We start from the raw sequence: 23,504 nt of genomic DNA, 5'->3' as shown, positions 1-23,504 counted from the left end.
GCATGGGGTTAGCCTTACAGGGAGCCGCCACATGTGGAACACCTACTCCAGAACAGGACTCTTAGTTAGCACGTGTACTGGGCCGGCAGCGAATCTCTCTGAAAACTCGACTGCCACAGGGCTCGGAGGAAGTCAACCAGGGAACAAACTTGTGAACACTACTGTGAATTAATGGCGCACGTCTTCAGCTCAGAAGGAGGTGGAAGGTGCTATGTGCAAGCAATACACCCGGCCGGCTATCCTGGGCTTATCCGCTTGTGTTGCGTGCCACTACCTGGGATGAAACCGGTTCCACCCGGAGGTTGTAGAACCTTGCAAAGGTGTTGGGTGTTGCCCAGCCCGCTGCTCTGCAAATGTCTGTTAGAGAGGCACCCCTGGCCAGGGTCCAGGAAGCTGCTATACCCCTGGTAGAATGGGCTTGTAGCCCTACTGGGGGCGGCATGTCCTGGGCGAGATATGCCATAGTTATGGCGTCAATGAGCCAGTGGGTGATCCTCTGCTTGGAGACAGCGCTTCCTTTCCACTGTGCTCCAAAGCAGACAAAGAGCTGCTCAGAGATTCTAAAGCTCTGCGTGCGATCCAAATAGATGTGTAAAGTGCGCACCGGACACAGCAACAACAGGGCTGGATCTGCCTCCTCCTGAGGCAGCGCTTGCAGGTTCACCACCTGGTCTCTAAAAGGGGTGGTGGGAACCTTGGGCACATAGCCCGGTCGGGGTCTCAGGATCACATCAGAGTACCCCAGACCAAACTCCAGGCATGTTTCGCTGACAGAGAATGCTTGCAGGTCACCTACCCTCTTGATGGAAGTGAGCGCAGTCAGGAGGGCAGTCTTCAAGGAGAGTGCCTTAAGCTCGGCTGACTGCAAAGGCTCAAAGGGGGCTCTCTGTAGACCCTGAAGAACTACAGAGAGGTCCCATGAGGGAACAAGGCGTGGTCTGGATGGATTCAGCCTCCTGGTGCATCTTAGGAACCTGATGATCAGGTCGTGCTTCCCTAAGGACTTACTGTCGACTGCATTGTAGTGTGCTGCTATGGCAGCAACGTACACCTTCAAGGTGGAAGGGGACAGCCTCCCTTCCAACCTCTCCTGCAGGAAGGAAAGCACTGATCTGACTGTGCATCTCTGGGGGTCTTCACATCGGTAACAACACCACTTAGTGAACAGACTCCACTTAAAGGCATACACTTAAAGGCACCTCGTAGAGGGGGCCCTAGCCTGAGTGATCGTGTCTACCACCGCAGGTCTTCCGCATCCAGGGGCCAGACATGGAGATTCCAGAGGTCTGGTCGCGGGTGCCAGAGGGTGCCCCGTCCCTGAGAAAGAAGGTCCTTCCTTAGTCGAATTCGCCAGGGGGGAGCAGTCGCGAGGAGCATGAGGTCCGAGAATCACGTCTGGGTGGGCCAGTAGGGTGCTACCAGGACGACCTGCTCCTCGTCCTCCCTGACCTTGCAGTGTCTGTGCAAGCAGGCTCACTTGGGGAAACACATATTTGCGCAGGCCAGGGGGCCAGCTGTGTGCCAGCGCGTCTATGCTGAGGGGAGCCTCGGTGAGGGCGTACCAGAGCGGGCAGTGGGAGGATTCTTGGGAGGTGAACAGGTCCACCTGCGCCCATCCGAATCGACTCCAAATCAGCTGGACCACCTGAGGGTGGAGTCTCCACTCTCCCCTGAGGGTAACCTGCCATGACAGTGCGTCTGCTGTAGTGTTGAGGTTGCCCAGGATGTGAGTGGCTCACAGCGACTTGAAGTGCTGCTGACTCCAGAGGAGACATCGGGCGAGTTGTGACATACAACGAGAGCGCAGACCACCTTGTCGGTTGACATATGCTACCATTCCCGTGTTGTCTGTCCGAACTAACATGTGCTTGCCCTGGATCAACGGCCGGAACCTCCGCAGGGCAAGCAGAATTGCCAACAATTCATTGCCAATGCAGTTGCAGGCCCGTCCAGAGGCCAACGGCTGCATGCCCGTTGCAAACAGTGCCCCAGCCCATTTTGGAGGCATCTGTCGTGACCACAACGCACCTGGAAACCAGCTCTAGAGGAACACCTGCCTGTAGAAACAAGAGGTCGGTCCAAGGGCTGAAAAGATGGTGACAGACCGGCGTGATGACCACGCGATGTGTCCCGTGGTGCCATGCCCATCTCGGGACTCGAGTCTGGAGCCAGTGCTGAAGCGGCCTCATATACATCAACCCAATCGGGGTGGCCACCGCCAAGGATGCCATATGCCCCGGGAGCCTCTGAAAAAGTTTCAGTGGAACCGCTGTTTTCTGTTTGAATGCCTTCAAACAGGCCAGCACTGACTGGGCGCGCTCGTTCGTAAGGCGCACCGTCAAGGAGACTGAGTCCAACTCCAAACTGAAAAAAGAGATGCTCTGAACCGGGAGGAGCATGCTCTTTTCCCAGTTGACCCGAAGCCCTAGTCGGCTGTGGTGTGAGAGCACCAGGTCCCTGTGTGCGCACAACATGTCTCGAGAGTGAGCCAGGATTATCCAGTTGTCGAGATAGTTGATAATGCGAATGCCCACCTCCCTTAACAGGGCAAGGGCAGCCTCTGCGACCTTCGTAAAGACGTGAGGAGACAGGGACAGGCTGAAAGGGAGGACTTTGTACTGATATGCCTGACCCTCGAATGCAAAGCCCAGGAAGGGTCTGTGTCGAGGAAGGATCGAGACGTGGAAGTACGCATCCTTCAGGTCTACCACCGTGAACCAATCTTGATGCCGGACGCTCACCAGAATGCGTTTTTGCGTCAGCATCTTGAACGGGAGTCTGTGTAAATCCCGGTTCAGTACTCGCAGGTCCAAGATTGACCGCAACTCACTGCCTTTTTTCGGTACGATGAAGTAGGGCTGTAAAACCCTTTCTTCATCTCGGCTGGAGGGACAGGTTCTATCGCACCCTTCCGTAGGAGGGTAGCGATCTCCGCACACAAGGTGGCAGCGTTTTCACTCTTGACCAAGGTGAAGTGAATACCGCTGAACCTGGGTGGGCGCCTGGCAAACTGAATCACGTAGCCGAGTCGGATGGTCCGGATCAGCCATCGCAACAGATTGGAAAGCGTGAGCCATGCGTCCAAGTTCCGCGCAAGGGGGACCAAGGGGACAACATCGTCGGACGTACTGGCAGGTGGGGCCTCGTGGCGGGGCGGAGCTCGAGGTGCCACACCACATCGTGGCCGTGCTGAGTCTAGGGACATCGAAGCACTTACCTGGCTCCTTGTGACCACCACCGGAACAGCCTGGGACGGGGGAAGAAGAGGCATGTCCTTGTAACCCATGGAGACTGCCACATCGGGCGCGGCTGTGTGCCACAGCTGGGTGCTCAGGGGCGGTAAGGGCACCTCTGGAGCGCCAATCCTGCAAGAAAAAAACCCGTGGACGGTAGTCGTGGTGACGACCGTACACACCGGGTATGTGACCCAAAGAGGAAGGAAGCCACTCTTTTGCTGAACTTTTGGGTACCGCAGCCACTTGGGCATGCGTCGAAATCAAACAAAAAGGCAACAAATGATTTTCCACCTGGCCCTCCACCAGGGGATGGAGTGGTCTTTTTACCAGCTCCAAGTGAGTGGGTTCCTTCGCCCATCTCAGGGTCGCTTTGAGGACCTCCGTGGGTTCTTAGGCACCAGCTGTGAGACGGGTGGCATCAGCTTCCTGTGGTGGGCTCCACGCTGGGGCCGGGCTGAAGGGGCGGGCTGCAGCGGAGCCGGTGCAGTCACCGCAGGGGGACACCCTCGGCAACAAGCAGATGGGGTGCGGGATCTTGAGCCGCACCGGGGCAGGATATGCCGGATTGCCTCCGTCTGCTGCTTCACCACCGAGATCTGCTGGGCAAAGTCCTCAACGGTGTCGCCGAATAGGCCCGCCTGGGAAATGGGGGCAGCAAGAAACCGTGTCTTGTCGGCCTCACCCATCTCGACCAGGTTGAGCCAAAGGTGGCGCTCCTGGACCACTAGTGTGGCCATCGTCTGCCCGAGAGACCACGCCGTGACCTTTGTCACTCGGAGAGCGAGGTTGGTCAACGAGCGCAGTTCCTGCATCAAATCTAGGGCGGAACTACCCTCGTGCAGTTCTTTCAATGCCTTGGCTTGGTGGACCTGCAGGAGAGCCATGGCGTGCAGGGCAGAGGCGGCTTGTCCAGCAGCGCTGTAGGTTTTAGCCATCAGGGATGATGTGAGCCTACAGGGCTTGGACGGGAGCTTAGGGCATCCATGCCAGGTGGCGGTGCTCTGCGGGCATAGGTGCACCGCGAGCGCCTTATCCACTGGGGGAATCACCGTATAGCCCCTGGCTGCCCTGCCATCGAGGGTAGTGAGAGCGGGGGAACTGCGGAATCGGGGCCGTGCAGTAAAAGGTGCCTCCCACGACTTCGTCAGCTCCTCGTGCACTTCCGGGAAGAATGGCACTGGAGCAGGGCGTGGCTGCTTTGAGTGGCGCCGCGAGTCCAGGAATCAATTATCAATCTGCGAGGGTTCAGGGGAGAGCGGAGGGTTCCACTCTAACCCAATGCTCGCGGCCGCCCAGGAAAGCATGTCCGTCATTTCGGTATTGGCTTGTGACTGGGCAATCGTCCCCGAAGGGGGAAGCCCAGCTGAGGCTTCTGCATCCGACTGGACAAGCCCGCTCTCCGATGCTGCGCTCGAGAGCTCATCGTCTTCGCAGGCTCCGAACAAGAAGCCAGACTCGCCGTGAGACGAGCCAGCGAACTCATCCGGAAGCACGATTGGGGCAGACGAGCGTGCTGGGGAATGGGAGGTCCGTGGGGGGATACCCGGCGGTCCCACTGGGGGCCCCAAATCGCGAAAGACAGCGATCATGACCATCCGAAGTTGAGAGATTTTGACCGCAACCAGGAATAACACACAATCGGAAAGGCATCTTTAAAAAGACGTGTCTTTATAAAGATGTTCCGTGTGTGCCACTCTTTTAGAGAAATATACAATCTTTTAAAGCAGGAAAAGCTCTTTCAGAAAATATACTCTCTTGTTTTTCTGCCGAAGCGCCCAGGGGCGTTCTCTGCAGCGCACCAGTGCAGAGGAGGGAGAAGCCGCTGAAATGCGCCATCAGTTCCAGCAGAGGTGAATGAACAGTAGTATTCAGCTCAATAAGCATGACCGTTCGGCTCCGAAGAGAAAATCTGAATGAGTGGTTGCATACCAGCTCCTTTTATACCCATATGTCCGGGGGAGTGGCATGCAAATACCACTTGCCAATTTTCATTGGCCTTTTATCAAAGACCAGAGGTGTCTCGGGTTCCCAAGAGTGACCCCTAGTGTCACTACATTGACATAACGTTGAGTGAGTGACAGATAGGGAACCCTGTTTAATCTATTAGCTAAAATCTTTTCTATTATTTTCAAATCTGTATTTAACATTGTCACTGGTCTAAAATTCATCAAATATGCTGCATTACCTCTTTTTTATATATTCATTTAACCAATCCAGCTCTCATTAATTGACTTGCTTCACCCTTTTCAAATATTTCTTTGTATACTTACAATTTGGATTAATATTCCTTTAAAAACTTTTAAAAAAAATTCACTTATTAATCCATCACCTCCTGGATCAATTGCTATTTCTATTTCTTTCTGTTCTATGTCTTCTTCACACAACTTTTTTCCTCAGTGAAGGCTGCAGTGGTGAGAGTGCCCTTTGTGCATTTTTCAGCGAATAGGGAAGAGGCAAAATGCTTACGGCACTCGGTATTCCAAAGGCGGTCTCCCATCCAAGTACTAAATGAGCCTGGCCCTGCTTAGCTTCTGAGATCAGATGAGATTTTTTTTAAAAATTTTTTTATTAATCATTAAAAATGCATTAGAATTAAAAACATTTTACATAAAATAAGTGATACATTACATTTTTGTCCAACATCATACCTAGAGAAATTTTACAAACATACATCTTATTCATTCATATTTTCTCCACAACCAGTTTACACCATCTTCTGTGTATTCCATCATTGGATTAGCATTAACAATAATTTCTATGAAGTCGTCTTCTTTATGTTCCATTACAAAATAATGATGTAAAAGTTTGACCACCATTTCCATTTTGTTCTTAAAAATAATCCATACATTTAGTTTATTTTTGTCATATTTGACCACATTTCTCCTTAACCATAATGCATATTTCGCTAATGTAAAAAAAAAACAAAAAAAAAAAAAAACATTCTTTATCATTAAAACCAAATAAAACTAATTTTTCCCAATTCTTTTGTGTCATATCGTCATCATATTTTCCCTTCAAGACAGATTTAGCAATGCCTTTCTTTTTTTTTTTTCATATAATGACAACATTTTACAGTAAAAGAACAAATGTAACAAACCTTCATTATCCTTCATACAAACTTTACATTTTGCATCCTTTTCTATTCCAATTTTTTTCAGTCTCATCTGTTAAAATACAATTATGTCTCAATAAATAATTAAAATTCTCTAAATTTGGCTCCATGCATCTCATTCTTATATTTTTCCATATCTCATTTTCATTCATATCATTGTATGTTTATGAATGAATGATTTACAAGTTTGGTGAAAGCATCAGATCTAAAAACAGATTATTTTCTCCATTTTCCTTCTTAAATACACTTCTGGTATTTCGTCAGTACCCCCTTCCTCATTCTTTTCAGTACTATCAATTCATTCATTTGGTATTGCTTTTTTAAATTCCTCATATTGTTTCTTCAAAGTTCCTCTCACCACATTTCCCCCACTGTCACATACCGCATCCACAACAACTTGTTGCCGTAAATAACCCCTCATCACTTCATACAATACATCTTTTACTTGCCTTAGTCCACCAACCAACCATTTCTTATAATACATGACATTTCCATCTTTTAGAAAGTTTGGATTTAAAAACAATGGTTGTTACAAAGATTTAGCTCTTCCTTTGGGTACAATCAGCAAGTTCTGTAAAAAACTTTCCCCAGGATTCCAGAACCTCCACATAAAATCTTGGCAATCCTATTAACGTATATTTTTTAGTTTGCATCCATAAAATGCTACACCCTTATTAAAATAACCACATTTCTTTTAAAAAATACTCCATAACATTCTTCCACATTGCCTTGTTGTTCCCATCTAAATACTTGAAGCATTTTAATCCTCAGTGTTCTCATTCTGAAAAAGGGATCTAAAAGCCCCAGCCCTCCCTCCATAATTTCTCCTATCAATGTATCATATGCAATTTTGGCTCTCCCCTTTCCCCATAAAAACTTTAAAACCCATTCTTTTATCCTCTTGAAATACATGTGTCAATGGGGTTACACCCATCACATACCAAATCTTAGAAAGCATCAAAGAATTAATAACCAAAACCTTCCACTTCAAAGTTAAATTCTTTGCTTGCTAAAGCCTTAATCTTTTCCAAATTCCATTTAAAGCTCCCTCCCAATTTAAAACATCTGCTTTATTAAGATCCAAACCAACCCAGATCCCTAAAATTTTGATGTGTCCTATTTCTTCTTTAAAAGGTCTGTGCTGGGGTAACGGATCTACCCTTCCCACTCTCATACATACACTCTTTTCAACATTTACCTTTGCTCCTGACCCTTTGCAATATTTCCCTAAAATCCCAATTGCCCTCTCCATGCATTGTGCATCCTCAGCTGACAAAGTTGTATCATCTGCATTTTGGTACATAGGCTCTCCTATATTATTATTTTCTATTTGTATCCCTTTTATTATGCTGTCTGCCTTTATAGCCAAACCAAGAGGCTCAGCAACTAGTGTGTAAAACAAGGTAAGACGGGCAACCTTGTCTAATAAATCTTGTAGGTTTAAAACACACATTTTATACATGTTAAAATATCAGACTAAAAATATTAATCCATTTTCTAAAATTCTTCCCAAAATTGAAACCTTTAAGGACACTAAATAAATACTCATGCTCCATTCTATCAAAAGCTTTCTCTAGATCTAAGCTTATTAAATATCCTTTCTTTTCTTTTTCCTTCATACAATACTATTATAATTTGAACTATGTCCGATATAACTTTTCCTTTTACTCCATAAGCCTGTGTTGTTTTTATAATTTTTGGTAAAACCTTTCTTAATCTATTAAATCTTAAAATCTGTATTTAGCATTGTTATAGGCCAAAAATTTTAAGATCCCTAGGGTTACCTCTTTTTTTATACACCATTTTGATCATGCCTACTTTCATTCTTTCACTTAAGTCTTCCTTATTAAAAATCTCATCATATACCTCCTTTAAAATTGGTATTAGAATTTCTCAGAAATTTTGTAAAATTCATTCGTTACCCATCTACTCCTGGACTTTTCCCTGTTGTGAGTTGCATAATTGCATTATCTATTTCTACTATTTTAATCTGTTTCTATATTACTCTGTCATTTTGTTTGTTTGATCTGTAAAGCACTTTGGGTCAACTTCTGTTGTTTTTAAATGTGCTCTATAAATAAAGGTTGACTTGACATTTCTTCTTCAGTAATATGCTCATCACAAAAACTTTTGTCTTCTTTTGGTAATTTTTATTTAATTTGACTTATTAAAAAAAAGAACTCTTCTTCCTTTTTTTCTGTCCATATAAACCTCTTTTACACTTTTTAAAATTCCCTCTGTTTTCTTTTCTACTTCTCCATATTTATTTAAAACCTCCTTCAATGAACCTGCCTTTTGTCTACTTTTTCTCCAAATAAAAAAAAATTATTTTGTACTTCTTTCACCTTCTACAACATACTTCGTTTTACTTCTAATAATTAGTCCCTTACACCTTTCATCTTCTGTTTTTTTAATTGATCTTGTACCAGCAATATCTTTTCAATATCTCCTTATCTCCTCCTTTATATTCATCAATTCTTTTTAGCTCCTTTTTCAGTTCTTTTCTTACTTCAATTTCTTTCTTTCTTTTTACTCCTCTAACACTCCTACTATATTCTATTGAAAAGTTTTTTATATCTAGCTTGACATTGTCCCACCATAATCTTTTGTCTTCCAAATACATTCTGTTCATTTTGTTAAATTCTAAAATCTGTTTAATAATCTCACAATAATAAAAAAAAAAATCTTTTAAAATCTCTGTATTTGGAATCCAAACTCCCGGTCCCCTCTCCAACCTTGTAAAATCTATTGTCATGTGTAAGCATGAATGATCGCTAAAACCCACTCCTTTATAAAATAAATGTTTTATATTTCCCCCCATTTCCTCTGTGCATAACATATGATCAATCCTAATTGGCTTCATTTCATTCATTACCATCTGCCTTTTTGAAGATTCTCTTCTTGATCCATTTCTTTCCCACCACACATCTGTTAATTTAAAATCATCTTTTTCAACACTTCTCTCCCTTTATCAGCCTTAAACGTCATGGTTACTTTCGTAACCTCCATTCCCTGATGGAGGGAACGAGATGTTGTGTCGATGTAGTGACACTAGGGGTCACTCTTGGGAGCCCCAAACACCTCTGCTTTTTTGAAAAAAAGGCCAATGGAAATTGGCGAGTGGAATTTGCATGCCACTCCCCCGGACATCCGGGTATAAAAGGAGCTGGTATGCAACCACTCATTCAGGATTTGTGCTGAGGAGCCGAGACCAGGTCCCGGCCATTTCAGCCGGTAGTTCAGCATTGTGGCAAGAGGAACACAATGTCTCATTCCCTCCATCAGGGAACGGAGGTTACGAAAGTAACCATGACGTTCCCTATCTGTCACTCACTTGACGTTGTGTCGATGTACTGACACTAGGGGTCCCTATACAAAACGCCACAACTATCTGAACTGTGTTACGTGAACTGGTAGTGCATGATGGGCAGATTGTTGTGTGCCTCGTAGCCAGTGCACCAGGCCGTCACGTAACCTCCCCCAATGCTCTTATGAGCGTCGAATGGTCCTTCAGGAACAAGTCAACTGCTCAACAATAGGGACAGGCTAGCCCAGCCGAGGCCTCTTTTCCTCTTTTTTCTCCCCAAAAAGAGTGGAATTTGTTAACCGACTGGAAGCCATAAGTGTCTACATTGGGGGGTGTCCCTCCCAAGGGGAAGACACTGTGTAGACCACACCCCACCCAAAAAGGGGGGGGGGGGCATATTTTGAGTGGAATACGTCACGTGGTCTTACTGAGTCTTGTCGGAAGTATGTCATGTGGAGAGGTCCCATGGTAGGTCCTACCCAAAGTGGGAGGAGTTTCTACAAAGCATGGCGACTGGGGGCAGAGGGGCCTCTGCCCAAGGAAGATGCAGTTTACTGACAGGGAAACAATTTTGTGGAAGATATCACATGGGGTCGCCTTCGGGGCACCAGCACATGTGGAGCACCTACCTCAGTACAGGGCCTCATTAGCGCACATACTGGGCCGGCTGCTCTGCAGATGTCTGCTAAGGAGGCACCACTGGCCAGGGCCCAGGAGGCCGCCACAATCCTGGTAGAGTGGGCTCATAACCCCGCAGGGGGTGCCACATCCTGAGCCTGATATGCCATTGTGATGGCGTCAATGACCCAGTGGGCGATCCTCTGTTTGGAGACAGCGCTTCATTTCCGCTGTCCACCAAAAGAAGACAAAGAGCTGCTCAGAGCTTCTAAAGCTCTGCATGCAATCCAAATAGATGTGTAAAGCTCACACCAGACACAGCAACACAAAGGCTTTGTCTGCCTCCTCCTGGGGCAGCGCTTGCAGGTTCACCACCTGATCCCTAAAAGGGGTCATGGGAAACTTGGGCACATAGCCCGGTCGGGGTCTCAGGATCACGTGAGAGTAACCCGGACCGAACTCCAGGCATGATACGCTGACAGAGAACGCCTGCAGTTCCCCTAACCTCTTGATGGAAGTGAGCGCAGAGAGTGCCTTAAGCTCAGCTGACTCCAAGGACTCAAAGGGAACTTCCTGTAGACCCCGAAGGACTACAGAGAGGTCCCACGAGGGGACGAGGTGTGGTCCAGAGGGATTCAACCTCCTAGCGCCTCTCAGGAACCTGATGATCATGTCATGCTTCCCCAAGTACTTACCATCTACTGCATCGTGGTGAGCCAAAATAGCGGCTACATACACCTTCAAGGTGCAGGGGGACAGCCATCCCTCCAGCCTCTCCTGCAGGAAGAAAAGTGCCAATCCGACTGCGCATCTCTGGGGTCTTTGCGTCAGGAAGAACACCACTTAGCGAACAGACGCCACTTCAAGGCATACAGGCGCCTCGTAGAGGGAAACCTAGTCTGAGTGATCGTGTCTACCACCGCAGGTGACATAAATCTACAGGCCCTGGATGGGAGTTTCTGGCGCCCACGCCAGGTGGCGGCGCTCTGTGGACACAGGTGCACCACGAGCGCCTTATCCACCTGGGGGATCACCGAATACCCCCTGGCCACTCCGCCATTGAGGGTAGCAAGAGTGGGGTAGCTGAAAGACTGGGACTGTGCAGTAAATGGTGCCTCCCACGATCTTGTCAGCTCCTCAAGCACTTCCGGGAAGAAAGGAACGGGAGGGTTCCACTCTAGCCTGACGCTTGCGGCCGCCTGGGAAAGCATGTCCATTATTTCCGTGTCGGCCTGGGACTGGGCGACCACTCCCGAAGGAGGAAGCCCAGTCGAAGCCTCTGCATCCGACTGGATAAGCCGGCTCTCCGATGCTGCGCTCGATAACTCATCTTCTTCCCGGGCTCTGAACGAGATGTCGAACTCACCCTGAGATGAGCCAGCGACCTCGTCTTAGTGCCCAACTGGAGCAAGCGAGCATGCTGGGGAATGGGAGGTCCGTGGAGGGATACCCGGCAGAGGTGTTCCCACTGAGGTCCCCAAATCGCCCCAGTGCTAACCGGCACGGCCTCATACCGTAGGTTGAAGGACCGAGGCGGGGAGCCGCTGGGGTGGCTTGCTTTCTTACGAATGCAAGCCGCGACCGCAACATTGCCATGGTCATGTTTTCGCAGTGAGGACAAGACTCATCCACGAACGATGTCTCCGCGTGGGCAGCGCCCAGACATGAAAGACAGCGATCGTGGCCGTCAGAAGCAGAGAGATATCGACCGCAACCAGGAATAACACACAGACGGAAAAGCCATCTTTAAAAAGACGTTCCTTGTGTGCTGCTCTTTTAGAAAGAAAATATAATCTTTTTTTTAGAATATACTATTTTAGTTGTTTCTGCCGAAGCACCCAGGGGTGTTCTCTGCAAACCACAGATGCAGAGGGGAAGAAGCCACTGAAATGTGCAGTAAAATCCAGCAGAGAGAGGTGAATGAACTCGGCGGATGAATTCAGCTCAATGAATAGAACCACTCGGCTCCGGAGAGAAAATCTGAGTGAGTGGTTGCATACCAGCTCCTTTTATACCTGTATGTCTGGGGGAGTGGCATGCAAATTCCACTTGCCAATTCTCATTGGCCTTTTTTCAAAAAAGCAGAGGTGATTGGGGCTCCCAAGAGTGACCCATAGTGTCACTACATCGACACAACGTCGAGTGAGTGACAGATAAGGAACAATGTGCATATGGAGACCAACTGGTCCTCAGTGTTCTCTGTAGGCGTGGCTTGGGAGGCACTTAAAGCGGTTCTTAGGGGTCGGATCATACAGTTTGCCTCATTCATCAAAAAGTCCAAAGCATGAGGGAATATTAAAAGTGACGAGACAGAGCTGAAGCACCGAATGTCATCTGATGGCCTCAGAGAACTGACCCGACTGAAATACAGATTGAGTTTTGGCTATTCAGAGTAAGACAATCATACTTTGAGTCGGGGGACAAAGCAGGGAAGCTTTTGGCTAGATATATAAAGTAGAGAGTCTTTTTCTACCATTCCCTCAGTGAAATCTGCTGGTGGTGACATTTTTACCTCAGCCATTGATATTAATAATGCTTTTAAATAATTCTATCTTGATCTTTATAGTTCCACATCTTCTCCTACTGATGAAGATATTAGAACGTTTGTGGAACCATTAGAACTCCCTAAACTGATGACTGAGCAAAAAAAAATTCTCTTGATTCTTAGATAACCTTAGAGGAGCTTGGCGAGGTAATTAAGGCATTGCCTACAGGCAAGTCTCCAGGGCCAGATGGCTTTGCCGCTGAATTTTTTAGATTTTATGCTACAGAATTGGCTCCACTTTTGCTAGAAGTTTATACATAATAGTGGGGGTAAATATTGATTCTGTTTGTATATGTTTTGCTTTTCTTTGTTTAATAGATGAATCAACAATTTTTTTTTAATTTTTTCAAAGCAAATAGTCCAAAAAAACAAAACAAAGAGTGAGCCTCTCTTACCAGCTGCCAACTTACTTCCTGGTTGCACAAACTATCTAGCACCCCCAAGGTGGTGTGGCCATAGACAAAGGCTGCAGTGGTGAGAGTGCCCTTTGTGGCCCTGCTTAGCCTATGGGATCAGACGAGATTAGGATTGCCCGAGGCGGTGTGGACTTAGGTGAAGGCTGCAGTGGCAAAAGTGCCCTTTGTGCCTTTTTCAGCAAATTAGGAAGAGGTAAAATGCTCCGAGATATGGCGTGCCTGAGACGGTGTGGCCGTAAGCGAAGGCTGCAGTGGCAAGAGCACCTTTTGTGTCTTTTTCAGCGAATAGGGAAGAGGCAAAATGCTTATGGCACTTGGTATTCCCAGGCAGTCTCCCATCCAAGTACTAAGCTAGCTCAGTACTGCTTAGCTTCTGAGATCAAACAAGATCTGGCTTGGCTGAGGCAGTGTGGCTGTAGGCAAAGGCTGCATTGGTGAGAGCGCCCTTTGTGCCTTTTTCAGCGAAAAGGGAATAGGCAAAATGCTTACAGCTCTCTGTATTCCCAGGCAGTCTCCCATCCAAGTACTAACCAAGCACAGCCATGCTTAGCTTCCGAGATTAGATGTGCCTGAGGTGGTGTGGCTGTAGGCAATTGCTGCAGTGACGAGAGCACACTTTGTGCCTTTTTCAGTGAATAAGGAGAGGCAAAATGCTTACGGCACTCGGTATCTACAGGCGGTATTCCATCCAAGTACTAACCAAGCATGGCCCCGCTTAGCTTCTGAGATCAGATGAGTTCTTGCGTGCCCGAGGCGGTGTGGCCGTAGGCAAAGGCTTCAGTGGCGAGAGCGCATTTTGTGCCTTTTTCAGCGAATAGGAAAGCGGCAAAACGCTTACGGGACTCAGTATTCCAAGGCGTTCACCCATCAAAGTACTAACCGAGCCCGGCTAGGCTTCCGAGATCAGCCGAGATTTTTTTTTTTTAAATGTACAAAAATATATAACAAAACAATGTACTAACATTCCATTTTAAATACAAAACATTCCATTACTGTCAGTTTAAAAAGATAACATTTTCTTCTATAAACCATTTGAACTTTTTACAAGTTTATCCTTAGTCCTTCCAAAGTCCTTTTTACATAAGGATTATTTTTCAAAATCAGCTTGTCAAAGATATGCATTTTCCCTTCTGTGTTGAAGTACATTTCAAGTGTCTTTATATAGTCCTCTAATTTTTTCTTAGAATAAGTCCAGAGCTTTTTCTTTTTTCTCTTGGTATATTTCTTCTGCACCATATCACATACAGTATCTTGCTGCAGATAAAAATACATTGATTACTGTGGCAGTGGGGGAGTGGTCAAGCATCCGTCCGGAGAGAGAGAAAGCGGTAAGGGCGCTTGCACCTGAGCTAGATTATGTCTAACACCTGTCTCTAATTCCAGTGAGCATGGGGAGAGCGGCATATAAGCAGCCACACCACCAGCAGAGAGAGAGAGAGAGAGAGAGAGAGCCTGGCACAAGGAAGTCCATGGTGTCTGTGAAGCTGATGAGTTTATGAGTGTTCGTATCTGTGAAGCTAATGAGTTTGTGAAACTACGTACCTGTGAAGCTAATGAGTTTTGTGAAGCTGTAAGCGTTGAAGTTGCCAATTAAAAATCTTACCTGTGCCAGGAGAAGCCCGTTTCCCTGTGTCCTCCTTTCATTCTGCTGTGGACCCTTTTACAATTACATTTTGCTTTTCAAATATTTCATTTACACCAAATAAAAATACATAGTTCCAGTCATTTTCATTTTCAATTTCATCCTTTTTATCACCCAACAAGTCTTTTATCATATTTTCAATTTTCTGCCTGAAAGTCTGTAACTCCGTACGTGATAAAAACATACGCAGCAGTCCTTCATCTTTTTTCCTACATACCTTAAATACCGCATCCTCAGCCATTTTGAATTTATATAATTTCATTTCTGAAAAAATTATGTTATCTCTAATGTATAAATCCAAATTTTCCATTTGCCACTGGTTCCTTAAACACATAATTTCTAAGAATCCCATAAATAGTTTTTAAAGAACTCAAATAAAAGGGTTCCTTTTCTCCTTTTTCTTTCAGAAAAAAAAAAAAAAACTTTCATTTTATGCTCTTCACTGACTTTACCATTTTTTTCTATACACTCATTCCACTCCTTTGGTATTGTCTCTTTCACATGGTTATATTGCTCTTTTACATCATTTTTATTAAAATCATCTCCTATTTCTTCCATCCCATCAAAAATGGCCTGCATCTGTAAAACACCTTCCCTCACTTCATATAAGACATCCCTTACTAATTTAAAACCAGCCTTGATCCATTGTTGAAGTACAGATCTTTCATTTTGTATAAAATATTTTCATTCAAAAACAATGGCTGGTTTAAAAAGTCCTCTCTTCCTGGTTTAATAGCTAAATTTGGTAGTGAAAAAAAAAAACAAAACAAAACAAAACAAAACAAAAAAAACAAAAAACAAAAAAAAAAACCCTTTCCAATATTCTAAAACCTCTTTGTAAAAGTCACTGATTCCTGTTATCATTCCTAGTTTTAGCTTCATCCACGTTATGTTTTGTCCTATTCACATGTGCCCACATTTATTTAAAAACATCCTCATAGTTATTTTCCATTCTGCTCTATTTTCTTCATTTAAAAACTTTTTAACAGTTTTAATTCTAAAACTCTTTTTCTTTAACTTAATCTCTTGCCATTCTAACCCTCCATCTTCTACTGCCCCTGTGACAGTATCATATGCTATTCTTGCTGGTTTTGAATTCCAGAGAAAATTTAAAATTGAGGTTTTCGACCTTTTGGCAGTATATATTGGCAATGGTATCACTCCCAACACATACCACATTTTTGACAACATTAATGCATTTATGACCAATACTTTACCTCTTAAAGTTAATTCCCTTCACTTCCAGTAATTTAAAACCCTTTCCATCTCACCCACCACTTCTTCCCACATCAGATCTTTAGCAACTCTCTCATCCTTCCCAATTCTCCCTCCTAAAATATTCAGGCTTTCTGCTTCTTCAAAAGGATAATACCTTTAAATTCCCTCACTTCCTCCTATATTCATAAAAATGTTTTTTGTACATTTATCCTTGCCCCTGAGCCCTTACAATATTTTTCTATGATATTCATTGCTTTTATTACACTGTTTACATCCTTCACTATTAATGTGGTGTCATCTGCATATTGATATACTTTTTGCAATTCTCTATTTTCCTCTGTCTCAGTTCCTTTTATTCCTTTGTCCTCCATTAAGGCCAACGCTAGAGTCTCTGCTACCAAGCTGTACAATAAAGCTGATAATGGACATCCTTTCCTAATTGATCTTATTATTTTAAAGGTGTCTGTTAGAAACCCATTACACTTTACTTGACTCTTAGAATCTTTGTATAAAATCTTTAACCACTTGATAAAATTCTTACCAAAACCAAATTGTTCCAGGATCCCAAATAAATACTGATGTTCAACTCTGTCAAATGCCTTTTCTAAATCCAAGCTTATCACGTATCCACTCTTTCCTTGTGCTATCATGTAACTATCCCTTATACTGCTAATAGTATCTGTAATGTCCCTTCCTCTTATTGCATACGTTTGTATCATGTCTGTATCATGTCTGGTAACATTTTCTTTAATCTACTTGCTAAAATCTTTGCTAGAATTTTAAAATCTGTGTTTAACATTGTTATCGGCCTATAATGTTTTAGTTCCTCAATGTCCCCTTTTTTCTTATAGATCAACTTTACCTACCCTATTCCCATAAACGGACTTTTTTAAAGATCTCGTCAAAAAATTCTTTTAAATTCAGTGTCAGCACTTTACTAAAAACTTTATAAAACTCACTTGAGAGTCCATCTTTTCCCAGGCTTTTACCATTATTTAGCTGTGTTATTGCTTTTTCTATTTCCTCATTTTCAATTTCTTTCTCACTAAATTTTTTATCATCAGTATTTATCTTTGTCTTAATTTTTCCTATTAAAAATCTCATTTTCTCAACGTCCACGCCTTCCTTTCCATACAGTCTTCCATAATAATCTCTTATTTCACTTAAAATCTCCTTTGTTTCTTTTATCCTTTCATCTCCTTTTCCTATAATCTCTTTAATCATTCCTGCTCTCGGTCTATTTTTCACCAGACTAAAAAAAGGACTGTGCATTTTTCTCCTTCCACTAAGTATTTTGATTTGCTTCTTATCATTGCCCCCTTGCATTTTCTTCTGTTTCTCTAATTTTTTCTTCTGACATTAAAATCTTTTGTACATTTTCTTCTTCCTTACTTAGTTCATCTTTTAGTTCTTTCCTTATTTCTTTTTCTTTCATATTTTTTTATTCTATTCTACTATATTCTCTTATATATTTTCCCATATCATATTTTAGGTTATCCCACCAAATCCTCTTATCCTCTTTCCCTGTTCCTCTTTTATTATTTCCTCTATTTTCTTCCTAAAATGTTCTTCTTTTAAGATCTCTGCATTTAGAATACATATCCTTGGTCCTCTCTTAATTCCACTCATATCTATTTGTACTCACATAATTTTATGATCGTTTAAAGTTGTTTGTTTATAAGATATGTTATCTATATAATTAACCAGAGCTCTTCTACTTATCACAAAATCAATTCTACTTCTACAGATAAAATTCTTCACAACCTGTTGTCTTGAAAATTCGCTCATCCCCACATTTCTTTCCCTCCATTCATCCACTAAGTCATTTTCTTCTATCACACCTTTTAGTTCTCTCCTTCCTTTATCAGGTTTAAAGACCATCCCCTCTGCAATGTCAAGTTTACTAAAAACAGTATTAAAATCCCCCATTATTATAATTTCTTCCCATTTATCAATTAACTCCTTTAATTTCTTAAAAAATGGCACTTTTTCTTCCCCTGGTGCATGTACATTACATAAGATTTTCTTCTCTCCTTCTAATTTCACCACCAAACATTTCCCCTCCTCATCTTGATAAATCACTTGTACATTCTCACACACTCCTTTTTAACTAAGACCGCAACCCCCCTCCTTTTTTTTCCCCATCTCCATTGCTATACAAAATATCTCCTTCAATTTCTTTTTAAAACCATCCATTACTTCTTCTCTTTTCTTCTCTCTAAATTAGTTTCTTGTACCACTAGAACATTTGATCTTTTACTCAAGTATTTCAGTTTTTCAAATTTCCCTTGTTCTATTAACCCTCGTACATTAATTGTGGCAATTTTCAAAAACATTATACATAAAAAAGTATGTTACTCCTCTCATTCTTTATCATCTTCAATCTCCATTAGTACCTCAAAACTATTCTCATTACATTCTCTTTTGTTTGTTCCTTTCTCTTCCAGTTTTTCCCTTAATTAATGCACTTTTTCTTGCTTTCTCTAGGTTTGGGGTTACCTTTAGTAGTCTTCGTCTTGCTCCCATCACTTTCTGCCAGTTAATTCTGCTGTCTTCCATTCTTTCTTGCTTTCCCTCCTCTAACCCTTGCACCCATCCTCTTTCTTTTTCCATATACTTTGTTTCTTGTGTTATTTCCATTCGTTCCTCAGGTCCTTCTTTTTCCCCCCTTTCTGTCTCTCTCTGTTCCTCCTCGTTGTCCTCTCCTCTGACTTTTCCTTCTCCTGTGCATTGTCCTCCTCCTCTATTGCCTCTGTTTTTTCCACTTGTGAATTGTCATTTTCCTCTTTGTTCTCATCTTCCATCCAACATTCACATTTCATGAGCACTTCACTACAACCTGGGCATCTTTCAGCATCGCATTCTCACAAAGTGTCCTTTTTCTCCACAGTCATGACATCTAAAATCTAGACAGTCCTTCAAAATATGTCCAGGATTCACACACAATTGACAAATTTTCATCTGCCTATCATGAATGATCCTGAAGTATTGCGTTCCTTCTGCTGTTTCAAATCTCATGCTGTATGGGAGTGATTGAACCTCCTTTGGGAATTTCACTTGCATATATCGTGTTCCGTGTGTTATTGTTGTGCCCGGATAGTATCTTCTTTTGATTGCTGATACCGTTGTTACTCCCCACATCCTTAATTTGTCCCGTATTTTTATATCTGTAATGTATGCCGGCAGGTGTATAAAAGAGGCAATGCACTCTCTGGCCTGAAGATTTCTCACTTCACACACAATCTGTTTTATTATTAGTCCGTCCTTTAATTCTTCACATGCTGTCTCATCCGTTAATGTCATTTCAAATTCTTTGTTTAAACTTTTTTCTTATCTCCACTTACTTTCTCCTTTCTTCTCTCTGTTGCTTCTCTACGGAAGCTCTGAACCGCACAGTGGGAAAAAAATCAAAAATAAGAGTGAAAAAAAAAAAAAAAAAAAATTTGTGTCTCAGTTCCTTCCTGAGCCTAAGTCTTAAATTTTTTTTTCTCTCTTATTTTTTTTTTTTTTCACCATGCGGTTCAGAGCTTCCGTACTTCTCTTTTCCTTAATCCTTCTTTATCCATTCCTTGTTCTTTTTTGTTGACTTTCTCCTCTTCCATGCTTGCAGCTTTGCTTTGTTGTCTGTCCATTGGTGTTATTTTTTAAAGTCTTTAGAGCTTATATGGTCCCTAAGCAGAGTAATCTGCTCAGGGCCAAGTAAACAGAGATTTTTACAAGAAAATAATCAAAATAATTTTAACTGTTGGAAAAATAAATGAATAATAATCAAACAAACAAATGGGAGAGCCTTTCTCTCCTTACTGCTGCCAAACTCACTTCCAGAATTGCTAACTAGCACTCCCAGAGGCGGTGTGGCTGTAGGCAAAGGCTGCAGTGGCAAAAATGCCCTTTGTTCCTTTTTCAGCAAATAGGCAAGAGGCAAAATGCTTACAGCACTCAGTTTTCCCAGGTGGTATCCCATCCAAGTACTAACTGAGCCCAGCCACGCTTATCTTCCAAGATCAGTCGAGATCAGGCATGCCCGAGGCAGTGCGGCCGTAGGTGAAGGTCACAGTGGTCAGCCTATCCTGGTGTCTAACAGCAAACATCACCCGTTGCTTGTCATATTGAAGCAGGTTCTGCCACAGGCGCACAATATCTTCAGCCTGAAGAAGTAGTATAGGGGCATAGATGAGTTAAAAGGAAACTGATAAAATGAAACTGATCATTTAACATGCATTGTCCACTCACACTTTTTTGAATAACTGTTTTTTTTTTCCATGTTAGGGCATTTAAACATTTTGCTGACCTGCTGTTTGCTGAGTGTTAGCCCTGTCTTTGTCCTCAGCTCCACCAAATACTCAGCCAGGCTGTCCACCCAGTCCATCCCTGGAATATTTTGATCATCCACAGCCTGAAACAGTATCATTTCAAATGGTAAAGAAAAACAGATCAATAGAATTACATTTTTATGGTATCATTAACAATCATTTCATCATATTCATCGTTTTACAAATTAATTTCTACTTTATGAATATGGCAAGTTCCTACTGTGATATTTACATACCAAAAGCTCCTTAGGCTCCTGAGTGGGGGAAACTGGTTCATACTGTCTGCGGATGCAACTGCCTGGGAGGAGGCAGCAACAGGCTGGGCAGAGTGTGCAGCTGGCTAGGAGAAGTGTGTAGCTGGCTGGGAGAAGTGTGTAGCTGGCTGGGAGGAGGCAGCAGCTGGCTGAATTGTGGGTGGCGTCCAGTCAGCTTTATCTTCGAGGTAAATCAAAAGTATACAATTATCAGTATTTGTACCACTTGGATTTGAACCCAGGATCTCCTGGTTTCAAGAGAGGTGCTTTGATCAGTTAATGCATGGCACCAGCTCCTGGTTGTGCTAGGTTTCGAATGTGTAAGTAGACACATAAAGGGGCAAAAAAGCGCATCTAGGATTTGAACCCAGGATCTCCTGTTTACAAGACAGAAACTTTGAACAATAAAGCCACAGCACAAGTTGCTATATGTGCTAGGTTTCAAGTGTGTGAGTAGACACATTATTGTGCAAAGAAAAGTAGGCAGGATAGCTACCAGTTTGAATCTTTATAAGCACAGCTGGCATTTGAACCTATGATCTCTTGTTGACAAGACAGGTGCTTTGACCAGCTAAGCCACAGCTCCTATTTGAGCCAGGTTTCTAGTATATGAGTATACACATAAAGGGGAAAAGTAAAGCTAAAGCAGGAAATAAAGCTACTAGTTTATTTCTTTATTGGCACCACTGGGATTCCAACCTAGGATCTCCTGTTCATGAGACAAGCGGTTTTCCCAGCTAAACAATGGTGAGAGCAGCTGTTTCAAGCTGTTGAAGTTCTTCAAAAGTCACATGTGGACTGATAACTCTGGGGCTGTGCGCTGGTGTCACCTGATACTGATACAAGATTGGACAACAGAGGTCACTGTTGCCCCAAACATTGCAAATGTACAGTTCTATCCTTCTTATTAGTAATTTGTACTCATGACAGAAAAGATGTCGTGACCCACTGTCCCCAGTGGTTGAGAAACCCTGCTGTAAGAGCATTGTTGGTCATTTTTTCTTATTATACTGTATACATTTTATACATGGTATTTAACTTATATATTGTGTTTTAGAGGTAAAATAAAATTCTTGATTCAACTTAATTACATTATACAGTAGCCTACAATACCGTGAGTGTAGTTCACAATTGTGTGGAACTTTGTTGCTTTTTATGACATTGTATTGAGCATGCTACAGCCGAGCGAACCAAGTCAATGAGCTGCCCCACAACACATGTAAATAACAATGACATCTGAGGAAGATTTGTTCTCCTTGCTCCACTTTATTTCCAAAGGTTCTACAGTTGCTGGTGTGTTTGTTTTCTTTTAATCACGCCCGCCACCGCGCTGTGATAGTGGTGGTTCCCTCTACGTTATTCTCCAGTGTTACGGTTAGACTGGGGCGGTGTTCTAAATAAACTTACTACATAATGTTGGCATCCTTGTACAGATGAAAATAAGTTGTATGATTAGCTCGAACGGTAGAAGGGCCAAGACAAAAAAAAAAAAAAAAAAAAAAAAAAAAACGTACAGAGGCAGGTGATTCGATCTGGTTCGAAAACAATATGTTCAACACAACATAACACAGAATTGTCAGTTTGAGCTAGTAGACAGCAACACCAGTCTTAAGCATCTTTGTATTCAAATGAAGTTTCTTTATTCGGTGTGAAATGGTGCACGTTATCCAGCAATATGTCCATGTTAACTTCAAAATATGATGGTCTTGTCAGATTATGACATTGTAGGAAATCTGAACGTCTATTTCTTGTTGAAATGCTGCTCCTAAATATTATGCAACATCATAAAGTCAATCAATAATTGAATGAACAACAAACTGCCAGAATAAATAAAACCCTACTGAGTTTGTTCATTATTAGTGTAAATATATACTGGCAGCCAAAAGTTTGGAATAATGTACAGATTTTGCTCTTATGGAAAGAAATTGTTTTTTTTTTATTCACCAAAGTGGCATTCAACTGATCACAATGTATAGTTAGAACATTAATAAAGTGAAAAATTACTATTACAATTTGAAAAACATTTTCAGAACTTCTTAAACTACTTCAAAGAGTTCTCATCAAAAAATCCTCCACGTGCAGCAATGACAGCTTTGCAGATTCTTGTTATTCTAGCTGTCAGTTTGTTCAGATACTCAGGTAACATTTCACCCCACACTTCCTGTAGCACTTGCCATAGATGTGACTGTCTTGTTGGACACTTCTCACGCACCTTACAGTCTAGCTGATCCCACAAAAGCTCAATGAGGTTAAGATCCAGAACACTCTTTTCCAATTATCTGTTGTCCAATGTCTGTGTTTCTTTGCCCACTCTAACCTTTTCTTTTTGTTTTTCTGTTTCAAAAGTAGCGTTTTCTTTGCAATTCTTCCCATAAGGCCTGCACCCCTGAGTCTTCTCTTTACTGTTGTACATGAAACTGGTGTTGAGCGGGTAGAATTCAATGAAGCTGTCAGCTGAGGACATGTGAGGTGTCTATTTCTCAAACTAGAGACTCTGATGTACTTATCCTCTTGTTTAGTTGTACGTCTGGTCTTCCACATCTCTTTCTGTCTTTGTTAGAGCCAGTTGTCCTTTGTCTTTGAAGACTGTAGTGTAAATCTTTGTATGAAATCTTCAGTTTTTTGGCCATTTCAAGCATTGTATATTATTTATTCCTCAAAACAATGATTGACTGACAAGTTTCTAGAGAAAGCTGTCTCTTTTTTGCCATTTTTGACCTAATATTGACCTTAAGACATGCCAGTCTACTGCATACTGTGGCAACTCAAAAACAAACACAAAGACAGTGTTAAACTTCATTTAACGAACCAAATATCTTTCAACTGTGTTTGATATAAAGTGA

At 42.9% G+C, this 23,504-nt stretch overlaps 2 pseudogenes; one reads left to right on the top strand and one right to left on the bottom strand.

Annotated features, from left to right (window-relative positions):
• The window catches only part of LOC127421791 (E3 ubiquitin/ISG15 ligase TRIM25-like), a 486,145-nt pseudogene that overhangs the window by 105,139 nt on the left and 357,502 nt on the right, over positions 1-23,504 (top strand).
• On the bottom strand, positions 20,022-20,140 carry LOC127422671 (uncharacterized; annotated as a pseudogene).

The sequence above is a fragment of the Myxocyprinus asiaticus genome, chromosome 31, assembly GCF_019703515.2.
Source record: "Myxocyprinus asiaticus isolate MX2 ecotype Aquarium Trade chromosome 31, UBuf_Myxa_2, whole genome shotgun sequence".
Lineage (NCBI taxonomy): Eukaryota > Metazoa > Chordata > Actinopteri > Cypriniformes > Catostomidae > Myxocyprinus > Myxocyprinus asiaticus.
Note: the sequence above shows the minus strand (reverse complement) of the source record. Positions and strands in the feature narration are given on the sequence as shown.